The sequence below is a fragment of the Amblyomma maculatum genome, chromosome 1 (genome assembly GCF_055883805.1).
Source record: "Amblyomma maculatum isolate TAMU_Amacu chromosome 1, ASM5588380v1, whole genome shotgun sequence".
In the NCBI taxonomy this organism is placed as follows: domain Eukaryota; kingdom Metazoa; phylum Arthropoda; class Arachnida; order Ixodida; family Ixodidae; genus Amblyomma; species Amblyomma maculatum.
Window position 1 is genome coordinate 324,569,201 of NC_139344.1, and position 13,969 is coordinate 324,583,169.

The 13,969-nt window shown below is 46.3% G+C and overlaps 1 long non-coding RNA gene across 4 annotated transcripts in view; it reads left to right on the plus strand.

Annotated features, from left to right (window-relative positions):
- The first annotated feature begins 2,950 nt into the window (after positions 1-2,950).
- Positions 2,951-13,969, plus strand: part of LOC146207324 (uncharacterized) — a 445,418-nt gene continuing 434,399 nt past the window's right edge. For all 4 annotated transcript variants that reach the window (XR_014703320.1, XR_014703319.1, XR_014703321.1 and 1 more), the window contains exon 1: positions 2,951-3,275. This is a non-coding gene — a long non-coding RNA (uncharacterized LOC146207324). The remainder of the gene's footprint in view (positions 3,276-13,969) is intronic.

Genomic DNA, 13,969 nt, shown 5'->3' on the forward strand with positions numbered 1-13,969 from the left:
GTGCCTATTGCCGTTCATTTGTAATAAGAACCACTGAATATGGTGTAAGGAAAGCCGAAGACACGGCTGCACCGCTCATTTGCTTCGCGTCGCAATGGATGAAGCCGGGCCGTCAGGCACTGTGGCGCAGGTTCGCCATGATCGACGTGCTGAAGTACAATGGTTACGAATACAACAGAAAAGCGAGTCTACTGATACTGATTGCAGCTAAAAGACGCAAGAACCTAGAAGCACGAAGAATGAGGAAACGTGCCGAGCGTGCTCAGGCAAAACGAAGTGTAAAATGAATGAAAAGTACAGCAGGGATAAGCGGTGCTACGCACCTATTTTGTACTTAATTAACTATGCATATCGGCTGTAATTTTGTTTTAGAATCACCTCACACAAACTGCATTTAAATGAGCCCGTTTCTACAAGTTCGGAAAAAGTCGACGCGCCACTGCTCTTGTTTGGACACGTTAACAAGCCAAGGATAAGGGCTAGTTCGTGCTTCACTGTGAAGATAGCACGCAAAACTGTCATTTCCTGTCCGCCCTGTATTTTGTTCAATTTAGTACGAACGCGACTGGGCTTTGGACATGTCGCAGCCCACCTTTCACCTCCCTTCATCGTGAGGTAGCAAACGACATCGTAGCAACGAATTCGACCGGCGACCAGGAAAGAACAACTATACCCATACTTAAGAGAAGCGAACATACACTAGTAATCGTAAATGTTGTGACCTAACTAGGGCAAAGGCTGGCAACTCGCGGAGTTATAGCTGTCGTGTGAATCGGCCCGAATGCACGCATGGAGGCAGCGATGCTGAATGGATGCCATGCTCATCTTAACGCATATCCACGCAACGTCTCTTTCATACACCGACGCATAACAAAATTTCCTCCACCTATTTGTGAAGAAATTGAAATCAGTATACAGTAAATACACTTGTAGCGCTATACATACCTCGGTAGATGAGAGGTGTGTGAGCTATGAGACGGCTATGCGAAGTGGCCTCCGAATTGGTAGTTAAGGCCAGCCATCTCAGCAGTCTTGAATGTTTCCACACAAAGGGGCCGCGTCGTTACCAGTCACAGCGCTGAAGCATGTAGGCTCTCTAAGTGGTAAAAATATTGTAATGAAAACGTTTAGGAGGTTTTAGCGGCGGTTGGAGTTCTTAGTCCGGAACCCCATTGGCGTAGGCTGCTGTCCGCACCCTTTCGATGAATTTTTGTTTACCCCTTGCGTCCGAGCTGGTCAGAGCTGCCTCCCCCCTCTCCTGCGTTGGCTGGTTATTAATAGTGATAGTCTGATTTCGCTGGCATGGCCACACCATATGGTACTGGTCCGCCTTCTCCCCGCAGAATTTGCATTGCGAGTGAAATGACTCTGGATCTATTGCGTGTAGTCTTCGTGGGTTGTTAAAAGTGTTGGTCTGTAGCTTGCGGAGGTGTATCTCCTCCTCTTTGTCTAGTGTCTTCTAAACACTTCTAAACCTCGCACCATGCGACCACGATCTTGCATGAGAACTGTAGGCTCTTTAGTTCTCATGCAAGATTGTGGTCGAATGGTGCGGGGTTTCGAAGTGTTTTTTTTTTTCGAGGACGTTGTCGAAGATGACTGAGTGGGCGCCCTTTTGCGTTAATTATTTGAGAGAAAAAATCTTAAAAGACTATACGCAAAATTGCTGGCATAATAAAGACTCTCCACAACTTGATTTGTTCAGCGGATCGAATAGAATAATGCTCATTTCAGAATTCACGACTTTTCAATATTTGCACATCCCCAGTCTTTCCACGTAACACGACAGCATGCTACTATGAGCACTTGTGAGATTATAGAGGCTCTCATTAGGGTGCAGAGATTAAGCGAGTAACAAGGTACATGTTGGTGAGAGGGTTAGTATGCCCGAACGAGAATCGTCAAGAGAAGACGCTGCTGGAGTGCGTTAACACTTTCGCTTCACACTCTCAAAGAGCGACCCAAGCTTATTATTGATTTCACATTTGAGGTACGTAACATAATTGATCCTGCCTTTGAATACGGGATGGACGCGGTTATCCACGAGAGGCAACGCGGAAACAGCTTTTTCCCAATCAGTCAGTGAACATCAGCTGCAAAAGGCTCGCTTTGCTTTTTTTTTTTTTTCTGAAATTATGGAAGCCTTTATTGCGTGATATTGGAATCAAAAGGGATGCAAACAAGGAACGCGTGGCGTACTGCGCAATCAGCGCAGCTTAGCGTCCATCAACCAGTTTGAGCGTGCATGTCCAAGTCCGGTACTCCGTAACGCTGGGATTTTCTTCTGGCTTATATTCTACCTACTAGTGAGTGCTGTTCGATACATCAGAACTGATCAATGCATCAGAAGCGTCCTTGAACTTGTGACACGATTTTCACAGCAAACTAAAGACTGGGGCTGTTAGCTTGTATCTTATATTTCGTCCACATAAAACATGAAGGCTGAACGTCCTTTCTAAACACCTTCTTTTTATTTAGGCGTTATTTTTAATGTAGACCTACAAACCCTCGAAGGCTGGACCGCCCATAATGTTTTCGTTCCTGAATACAAGAAACTCACGGCGCAGTTCCCAAGGGACTAGAAGTGCTTATCTTGCGCTGCCCTGAACCAGATTGCGAACTTGATACAATAGCTCCAGCGAAAGCGCTTTATCAGCACCGCGGCGGTGACCACAAGGCCCATGATAAAGTTCGGTTACTTGGGCTCCAACGCACACAGTAAAATATTGTCAGCGACATCAACTAAAGTATTTCGCTTAGAATGGCTACTTAATGATTTGCAAATATCGTAAATACTAAATAAAGTAAGAAATAAAATAACATATAATTACCTAAATAGATTTAGTTTTTCCTGTCTTAGAAAGAGGTCTTAAAAAGAGCGCTATACGTTTTCACAGTAAATGTACTGTGACTTGCGTTTTTTTTTTCTCAGCGGCCTCTTTTGCAACGTTCTTGAGCCCTGGCCTGCCTATGAAACGAAACCTATTTCGTTTTGCGTGTCGAAGGCAGCTGTTCAGCGATGTCTTTGTTTTCCCATTTTCTGCGCGCATCGTGAACGTGGTTAAATACGTCAGTCATTTTCGTACGTTTTTGTGCTTGCTGTGGCAAAACCTGTTTTGCGGGCGGTTTCTCGGACGGTCGGACGGCGCAGCGCCAGTGCTTTTCCTGGGGACGTCGGGTCTCGGCGTGTGCCGGCGTGCGCAGCTCGAACGGCGTCTGAATGCTTCGCTGAGGAATTTAACTTGTTCAGTCCCAAGAATGCACAAACCTTGCAGGTGAGCTTTTACAGCTTTAAGTTCAAGCGTGGCGTTCCCCAAAGTATTCCACCTGTTCCCATTGCTTCGCATTTCGGTTAACGTGTCGCAATAACGCACTAGCACTAGGTGAATCACCCGTACTGTTGTTATCGGCAGGCTGTAGTGTCAGTGCTACCGTTACGTGGTTAACGTTGTTATATTAAACGTTGAAGTCGTGCTAAATTTGATAGTTTTAACACGCCTCTTTTATTTGAGCATTTGAAGAGGGGCTTAGTTATGCTTAGCTGTCTGCCGCCCGCCACGACTCAGTGCTCCTCTGTCACGCAGCCTGCAATCAACGCTTCAACTGAACACGCATACGCGCAAACGTGCCATTGGCCTGTGTATAATTTTTAATCATTTATACTTTCATTCTTGAACAGGCACTAGTGCCCAGTTCACCTTAAACTGTCCCAGGTTTCGCTTAAACTGAAATGAAACGCGACCAAAATAACCGAACAGCGCGCAGCCTGGCACCGGCCGCGGATGAGAAGATCGTAATTGATGGAAACATTATGCCAAAGTTTACATTACTTTTAGTGCTCGTTAACATCCCTCTCTAGGTGGAAATGAAGCCCGTTTGATTTTACTATGAGTCCGAATTCCTGTCAAGGGTAATCGCCTTATAAGTCATGTTTTTTTTTTTTTTTGCCGTCTTGGCTGAGCATAATTCTGTCGTCGTCGTCGTTGTCCTTGTCTTTCGTCTTCTGCAAAAAAAAAAAAAAAAAAGAAAATTCACACTCAGTGCCAGCACGTCACAGTGATGTCAGGCATTTTGTTTTTGTTTTTTCACCAGTGTTTAGAACAGTGCCCAGCTCGTACTTCGCTCGATCGTCACGCTGGGACGTTGTACGAGTTTTGTTGCCAGTAGTTTATCTATAGCTTGACGGCTATTCAAGCCGCTTTATCGCCTAGCGACATGCAACACCCATCGAAGATGGACCTGGATCCTCTGACTAGCAGGCCGATGCTAGACTGCGCCGCCGCTCCCTTCCCCCCATCCCTAACCCTTCCCGGGAGGACTGGGAGGCGACCCTGCTCGGCTGCTGCGACCTACAGGCCCAAAGGGCCTTAACGCGGCGTGCGCGGGCGGCGGCAACCGCCAATGGGGTCCCTGACAAGGGTCTCCACCCAGTAGTATAAGGCCGAAGCCCTTAAGGCTCCGCGTCAAACCTCCCAATATGAAATAAACGTTTTCACCACCACCACCACCTGCCGCTGTGGAAAATCACACGCTCCGCTGATCGTATTTCTTATCCCGTTGATAAAACTTTTTGCACAAAAATACGAAATGACTAAATGTATTCTAAGTAAAGGGGCCAGGAAGCAAATGTTCTGAACATATTTTTTTCCTCCTCAACGAAAAGCTTAGTGCTCATGCATTGTAGCTCAATTAGCAATGATTTCTCTAAATATTCTTTGGATGACTACTTAAAATAATGTTTAAATCGGAGTAATCTTTCGATGACATTGTTTTACTACTTTGGCGTAGAGCCTTGCACACCATATTTATGGCATCAAAAGGGGCCTATCCGCTCATTATAATGGCGATAGATGCGCACGAAGAAGTCATCTAGGTTAGGAGTGCGGCTTCTTTGCCGCACTTAATTGCGTACAGCATAAAATACGGGTAGTGTTCCAAACGATAACTATGTCACGAGCGAGTAACGGCTCTGAACAAAGCATTAGATGCGATGCAAACGCGTCAGGAAGGAGTAAATTATGAGCATGCAGGGTACCCGAAGCCACACTTGGACGCATTGCAAGAAAAGAGAAGGAGGGATACAAACAAAGTTCTAGCGAAGAGAAGAGCGAGGCTCGTCCTAAGCACAGAAAAAAAGGAAAGGCTAGCGCACCTGTTTTATGTTAGCCCGGCAATTTTCTCTCTGCTGAGAAGGCGCTTTGCTTCGCGCCGCTGCACGGTGCAGTGAGTCGTTCCCTAGGCCCCACGGCAGTAAGCGAGGCACTAACGCCGGCTATGTGCGGAAGGCGCAACGCGATGCATCATGTGCGACCGGTTAGAAAAAAAAAAATATAAGAAAGCGTTGAAGGTGGAAGGTACACAGGCTCAATGCTGTTAGGATTTAAAACAAATAGGTAATCTATAGCTGGGAAGGGACGTAACAGGTTCGACGGAAAGCAAGCAAAACGAAAGCGCGTATCCATCAATATATCGCCTCTATTTCGATGGCTCGCTGCTGGCAGCGTCAATAAAAGCTCGCCGCCAATGCTCGCGCTCGCTGCTGCAAACCAACGGCAGCGGGAAAGCATACACGCGAGTGGCGGTGCACGCAAGCGTGGCTGTCCGAATCCACGAGTGCGTCGCTGGCGTGAATCCTTCTTTCGCTGCCGTCAACTATGCAGCGCAGTCGTGAGAGGCGGTACGCGAACCGCCCTGGGGGTAAACACACGCTGGCCATTGCCGAGAAGCTTTTTGGTCGAATCTTGTAATGCAAAACAGAAACATGGCGCTTCTTCGTTTCTCTACGTGAGATTGACTTATAACCACGCCTACCACGTGGAAGACTACTTCCAACAGGGAGGTTGCGTGCTCGAGTGTAGCCACAGACACGGTGGAAGCGAGCGGCTGTGCAGCATCAGCGTGCGCTTAATCATTTAAGATGGCAGGGTATAAAAAATCGATGTTCTCCGCTCGAGACCCCGGTGATGAGGGGATGCTTGCAGTCGCGTGGTCTACCCCGTAGGATGTCGTGGAGGCATTTACAGAGGAGCGATCTAAATGATACCGCCAAGTTCTGAAACAGACGTACCGATTGTGTCGGATGTGCAGTACAGGGGATCGTCGTGCTTTAAATTAGTGATAGTTGACAACATTTGACATCTGCCGAACATTCTCTAACGGATGTTTCATTCCAAGCGATTCATATAGTTAGCCATTTACACGTTGCGGACATGCACAACAGCAGCTGCATATCTCGTGACTAGGAGCTGAAAACGAAAATTATGCGACAAGCTCCGACTAAATGAAAGGCTTCTCTCACTCGGGGTACACGACTGACCCACAGCTTGAGGGAAGTTGGTAAGGTGTGAAAAGGAGGAAAATGCTGGTGTGGAGCATTTCCGATTGTGGCGTCGAATGTACCTCCACTTTTGTCTGGGAGCGGTACATTGGCCCAAAACCCGCGCACTATGTCGGCACCAGGAACGCCAGCCGTAAAGACAATGCACGGTAGAGTAAAACGCATCACCTCTCTACCACCGCGCGTAATCACGCGTGTTAATTACGCGCGGGCGTTATAATGAAGGAAGGGGATTGTGAATCCCCACATAGTGTAAAACCTATTAAAGAATTTTAATATAAATTAGAGCGAAATAAGAAGCACCGGAGGTACACAGTTTTGTGAGTACTTTTTGGGCTGCATTTTATGGAAAATCTGCAGAAGATGCTAACGGCATTCCTGAATAGACATGCAGGGTCAAGCCATATTTCGGACTTGCGAGTCGAAAACGGATAGGAAGGTGCAGGAATGATATACTCAAGGATGCTAAACTATGTCGATTGGTGCGGTTGCATTTTCGGAAAGTATAGCAAAATAAAAAAAGAAAAACGAAACAAGGTGTGTCCATTCTTTTAAAATTTGTCCCTTTTAATGTCCTTTTTTTCCTTATGCTACGTTCTCAAAATGCAAACCCACCATTATTTGCCCCGTTCAGTATCTTTGTGCAGTTCCTTGAACAACGGGCTTTTTTTTTTCTTTTTCTAACCAAGTTCTCGTGTGTGTTCCTCAATGCCCTTCCTTTCTCATTGTTTTCTTTAGGCTTAGCTCCCAAAAACGCCGGAACGATATTGCTTGCCTAGAAAGGTTCCCGCGCAATTGGATCGCTTCTCGATAAAAGGCCTTCGAGTAACGTCTTCAGGCGAGTGTATCGAACGAAGGAAAGCGGTAGCGTGTGTTTTCGCTGACGAACAAAGGGCAGATTGCGCGTGACAGAGTCCGTGATGCTTTAGGTGAGGCCTTCAATCCTTACCGGTAGAGGGGCCCCGAGGGGGAAAGGGGGGGGGGGGGGGTTGTCCTTATGAAGTAGCATCAAGAAACGCATCTACCTTTACTTCCGAGCGGTTATAATTTGGCGCTCTTAATATGATTAGGTGCCAGGTAATGAAATTTTCTGAGCGTTAAATGTTGTGAACAAGTATGTTTCAAGACATTTCCATCGCATGGACACACGGCATTATTTAAAGAGCCTACACATCCCTGGGATTCGCGCCAAGAAAAGCGTGCCTACGCATGAAGCCGACTTTCGATATCACTCGTCGATCCGGGCAGCGACACATGTATGTTGTTTTCATAGCTTCAGTTGTAGGCCCCCCCACCCCCCTCCCTATATAAAAAAAAAATACTTTTTGTTGTCAAAACATGGTACCAATGATGCTTCAGTCGTGCGAAGAGTCTGCTCCAGACTAATCTACAGCGTGCTACAATGCGATAATCGGACGATATAGACCGACTTCAATACGTCCTCAATCTCCCTTTATTGATCTATACTTTTCTCATGTACCATTACACCACGTGCTGGCCTCGACGTGCACAGGGTCAATTTTGTCACAACTACGCCGGAAAGGGGGGGGGGGGGGATAGAGGAGGCTAATCCAATAAACAATGTCGCTAGTTAGCAGCGGAGTCTGTCCTTCGCATCCGTCATTTTTATTGAAAACCCTTCTGCAAGACGGCTTTAATGCCCCGTGCTATACATTACTACATACTGTCACATGCAAAGCTTTTGTTTCACTTATTCCATTTCTGTGTGTTCATGTAACCTATGTCACATATTGATATCATAACCATATTTTCCTTAACAGAGTGAGTTTCTTTATTCTTATTAAGTTTTCTTTATATTCTTCAATACATCAGAGATATCTAGATGCAGCATTTATGAGTCGCACTCCAGTTCTTGTCCTGTACATTTTATAAAGTATAATATAGGTAGAAGCAGAGCGAGTCATGGGCCTAGTAAGGTCAGAAGAAAGAGCAATCAACGTTGACTAAAAGCAACACGGAATGAAGAAAAAAATGGAAGGAATACTAAAAACGAAACGAGTGAGTGACGAAAAACTAAATCCACACAGAAGGAACGAAGGGCGTTAAGCGCAGCAAAAGGGAAAACGAAAAATTTTGTGAAATGTGTTTTTAAGGAGCTCTTAATGTACGGTCGAACTGGTGGCGGTATGCCATCAAACACACGCGGTAGTTTCTATGCAGTGATCCGTTAGACTTGATACGAAAATCCATATTTATGCTCAGTAGCGTCAATGACTTTTTAAGCCTTACTGATGCAGTTGCTTTGGCAAACCACATGCTCACTGGAAATTGGGACAGCCAGTCCTTTACATAACAGTGACAGCCCTTCAGGCCCTCGTCCGGCTGCTGCGGCTTTGGCGTTGTCCGAAAACAGCGCCAGACTGTGCCACCATGAAGCGATGCCACGCATGAATTCAATGTAACAATTCATGCCAGCGTCCCACACTGAGTGTTTCGAACACAGTGAAAATGAGTGACATGAGAGTCACGCCACGCGCATTATAGCAGATAAATAAGTGACAATAAATGAATCCCCTAATCACCACAAACGCTTTCGCTTAGTTTACCGCTACCTAGTGGCTCTCCTGTTGTATATTATACGAGCATATGAAGTGGTTTTCTCACTATGCTCGCTTTTAACTAGTCACAAGAAGTTAGCTTGTCTGAGCTTCAAGGCATTCATGAGAAATTCGCTGATGAGATAACTTACACTTGTTGTTATTATTTAAGGGGTTTGCCTACCACTGAGACGTTCGAAAAGCCGTAATGTGGCTTTAAGCAAGAGAATGCCCAGAATAACAATATGCCCGCGATCACGTTACTTCCTAATGCGAAATTCGAGCGCAGCTCATCAGCTGTTTCACCTTTTCGATAGATTGAGGTAAAGATTTCGAGCAAGACATGCATGTGCAATTACAGACAACTTCTTAAAAATTTTCACACATATTTCTTCAAGAAACACTCCACTAACAGTTCTTGACTGTCATGAAGCTTTGTGGTTGGAGAAATGAAAAGAGCAATCAAGTTATTTGGATGTTGCGGAAGGCAGCGCGTGGGTCCATGGGAAACGTTGCGCGGCGAAGACATGGTAGCGACTGACTGATGCCGCTGACGCCGCTAGGGAGTCAAGACAGCGTGGCTCTGCGTGTCCGCTTTTGATGCACGCACCGTAATCCGCTGACAGCGAGCCGGCGCTTCGGCAACCGGAGAACTCGGAGGATTGATTGTTTGATTTATAGGAAGGGAAAGGCGCGGTTCTGTCTCTCTTGTTTTCTGTGGACACCTCAACCGCGCCGTAAGGGAAGGAAGGAAGGTGGGAGTGAAAGTGAAAAGAGAGAAAGAGGAGCCGCAGTGAACGGCTACGGAGTAATTTCGACCACCCGGGGATCTTTAACGTGCGCTGACATCGCACAGCACACGGACGCCTCTTCGTGTTGCCTCCATCGAAACGCAGCGCGCGCTGCCCCAGCTGCGGAGCTGGTTACGAGGGATGATGCCGACGCCGACGACGACGCGAAACGCATGTGCGGGCACTAACGAGCTGCGCTCTTAAAAGTACAGATAGCACAAGCGTCTGGTCCAAGCGCGCTTCACAATCAGTAGTGGGGTTAAAAATGCCCTTCACGTTGTCCTGTTTATTGACAGGTGAGACGCAATGGTGCTTGGACTGCTCTAGCGACATGTGAAAATCGTCTAAGACAAAATTGGACAATGTGCATTTTACGGCATTGGTAAATTAATTATATTGGAGCATTAGCTATGCTGCGTTCATACGACGGTGTCACGTTTTTCGACATATAGTACTTTATGCGCTCAACAGGTGGCGCCACATGCTTGTGCTCCGAATGATGTTTGATCTGTAGAAGTAATGCAGATTGGTCTAGTTGGTGTTGCTTCATAACGGTAGTTTAACAGCGCAAAAACCGACACAGACGAAGAAACAGCCAACATTGTCATCTTCATCTTCATCTCGTGCTATGTAGCAAACATCATCGTCTTCATCGTCGAGCGCAGTAGGGGAACACTATACTTTCGCAGCAGCCGATTACACTTCGAGTAACACACTCTCGCACTGTGCAGTAAACACTGTCGTCTACAAGCTGCAACTGCTAAACACTCTCGCGCTGTGCACTCAACGTCGTCTTCTTCATGAAATTCAGTCTGCGCCACTTCTTCATTTAACGTAAGTAAATACGCCATGCACATACATCATCTTGTAAAGAAACAGACGCAACCGTGCTAGAGAGGTTGCCGAGACCATCAAACAACGAGAAGCCAGACTGTAGCCCGTTGTTGCGAAGATTACAAAGCGCAGAAGAGAGCCAAGATCGAAGCGGCAGCTGCTAGTGCTGCTACCGCTCGGTGCCTAACACTGGTGTAACTTCGTTCGAGGATAGTTAACCCCTGGATTTTCTTTTTAGGGGGAGGGGGAGAGGAGAGGGAAGAGGGGGCTTGAATACAATTATATAGCAAAAAAAATGCAGAGGTTCAACTCGAGGTCACCGTTACCGTTCTTGAGATAACGGGACAAGAGGAAAGAAGTTTGGTTTGGTTTGGTTTGTGGGGTTTACGTCCCAAATCGGCTCAAGCTATGAGAGACGCCGTAGCGGAGGACTCCAGAAATTTCGACCACCTGGGGTTCTTTAACGTGCGCTGATATCGCACAGCACACGGGCGCCTTGCTTTTCGCCTCCATCGAAAAGCGGCCGCCGAGGCGTGACAGCCGGAGGAAACTGACTGAACTGTCTTCGAACCAGACGCATATTCGAAACCCAGGCTGTATGCAAAAAAGGGGGTTCAGTTTTAGCATTCAGTTTTCATTTCAGCGAGACCTTGTAGCCTCATTGGAACACAATTTGCATTTTAAGCTTCATTTCTATGCGGCGTGGTTAGACGGGCCAAGAAGAAAAATAAATACCTCAGAGGGAAAAAGAGAGACATAATGATATCAACTCAGTCAGATTCTACACATGGTCCGTGTCGATCGACATTCGCTTACCTAATTTTGAAAGCGAACAGACATGCGGCAGTAAATTAAAACGATTTCCGTGCTTTTCTTTGGGGTAAGATAGATTGTAAACGAGCATTGCTGAGGTCTAGTATTGTGAAGTAGCTGAGGAAACTAAAGAATGAAACCTGAGAGCTAGCACCGAGCTGATGATTGTGACACTCGGTAATTTTAGAAAGCTATTTGCGAGCGTAATTGTTTTGCTTATGTACAAGTAAGTAAGACCACTAGATCACGAAGCACAAATAGTGGTGTCGCGATGCTGTAAATACAGCTGGAGATGTGACAGTACGCATGTGTTGCAGAGGAAAAGTTTCCTGCATTATGTTGCTACCGCATTTTAACTTTGCGCTTTATAGTGTGCTGCTGAAAGTAGAGAGCCTCAAAAGCCAACGCCGCCGGACCTCGAGTAAGGAATAACGGACTACCAATGTACGTACCACAGGAATAATGTGCAGCGGAGAACATGAGAAAAGAAAGGCGAAGCGCATCTCCTGCTCTACTTATTATCGGAGGAGAGGAAGATCGTATTTGTCACACGTTTCGTGCTATGCACGAAACTTCCAAAAGCTTATTTCAAGCTTTAGTTTGTCGCTGTTCCTTTTTGCTGGCCATGATAATTATCCTGCTTCCTTGTTGGCCTTTCTGAACGTTTCCGTTTTCTTTTTTATTTGTATTGGGTTCAAAAACGATACAAAACAAACTCCCCGTGCAAGAAACACAGTTTTCGTTTTTTCATAATGGACAGTTATCGCGGAAGGTGCTTGAAGGAAAACTTAAATAAGAAAATAGGAAGAAGTTCTTAAGCCAAGAAAGTGCAGATTTACTTGTTTTCGACTGTAGGCACAAGGTGCTCGGCAGTCGTTCGACGTGTAAACAAACAGAACGTGTTTAAAAGCCTTAGTTTGGATAACGAGGGTACAGAAAAAAAAGAGAGAACGAGAAAGAGAGACAGAGTATGTGTCTAGGAGAAGGTGCGCGAAAGCAGTTGTAATCCCGCAATACTTGGCACCAAGAGAAAAAAATAGAAAACGAGTTTTTATCGCTCGCTCCAGGAAGTCGTTCAGGCATCGTGCCCCGGAAAAGCGATCAGTTGAGGCTTGCCCCTCTCTGCGCGGTTAGATAGAAAGTTCACCACGCAGCCGATGTGTTGGTGCGGAACACAGAGGCGGGAGGCAAACAACTGCCACGAGCTACGGCCCCCGAAGGCCCCGATAAGAAGCGTGCGTGCGAGTATTATTTTTGTGCCGAGTAGATGCGCGCTTTCTTTCTGGTCTTTTGCTCACTCGAGAAGGAGTCTCGATTCTCACAAAAGTATGTGCCACAATTAAAACACGGAGAAGTTCAAATAATTTGACATTTTCTGCCCATTAGCGTCACAGCTTTATGGATTAAGGACAGCGCATTGTCTCTGACAGCGGAGGCGTGGTCATGGTTTCCTTTCTCCGTGGACGCGTGTTATAAGCACTGCGGTTAAGTATTCATTGTTATTGAATGAAAACTCTAGTGGGAGTTTTTTACCATTTTGAGTGATTGATTGCTTCAGATTACTTAGTGTGCCCTATCTCCGGTACCAAAAAGGTGTATGTTCGAAATTCTATGCAAGACTGGCTTTAAAAACGAAAAACAGCAAACTGAAACTGATTTGGTGGCCAGAAGCGACGTGTCGGTTGACGAATTGGTGGCGTCACATACAGCACTGGAGGAACACTCGGACACGCGTTGAATGATGGAAATGGAGATTGGAAATTGTTGCGCAGTGCACAAAAGACCTTCATGGCCCACAGGCCTAGGGGATGGGGACCGAGATTTCTGCGACTATAAATATCCGACACAAGCGAGGTGGTAGCTGACCGTGTTCGTCCTAAAGGGGAAGACCAGCATTTAAGCAGTTCAGTTGCTTTCCATAGGCCTCTTCTTTGTCGCTGAATATTTTGCCTGCCCACTGAAAAGGGGGGGTGGCCTAGAGAATTTCTCCTTTGAAACTGCTTTCTTTCTACATGAGCACCGCTTCGAAGCACGGGCTGTTCACGTCTGTCTTAGGTTATGCGTCTTCCTTGCAGGGTCTAGGAGTGATACCGCGGCAGCTGATGCTCAATTTCTGTGAATACGAACGCCATAAGCAGGCGGCTCGGCTTCTGCATCTTACCACACAAAAATGTTTATTTTCTGACTCCTCTTCGCCCGAGGGAGCTAAGGTGAAACATTCATTTGGCTAGCTAAAATGGTTTCCTTTTCACTGCTGCCAACGCGGCTTCCATAACTTCGTTGGCGCCGAGCGCAGCAGAAATGGGATAACCTTGAAATATAAGAGACTATCAGTTGCTACGCATTTGGGATATCTGTGAGTCGCTTTCCTTCTTTTCAAACATGCCGCTAGCGGCTTCCAAGTTACGTAAAATCAATTCAACCATTTTGCAGAGGTCTGTGCAGCGTGACGATGCACATGAGTGTCTGTGAATGAAGAATGCGTGATATTGATCTGACGCTAACGCACCTTTCGGCGTACCGTATACCGTCGATCGAGCTCATGCTCTAACTCGCCTTGTGAGGAGAACAGAGAAAGGCGGCAACGCCGTTCACCTCTTGCGTTGAAGAGACAACTTCTCCAGAAACACCCAAAA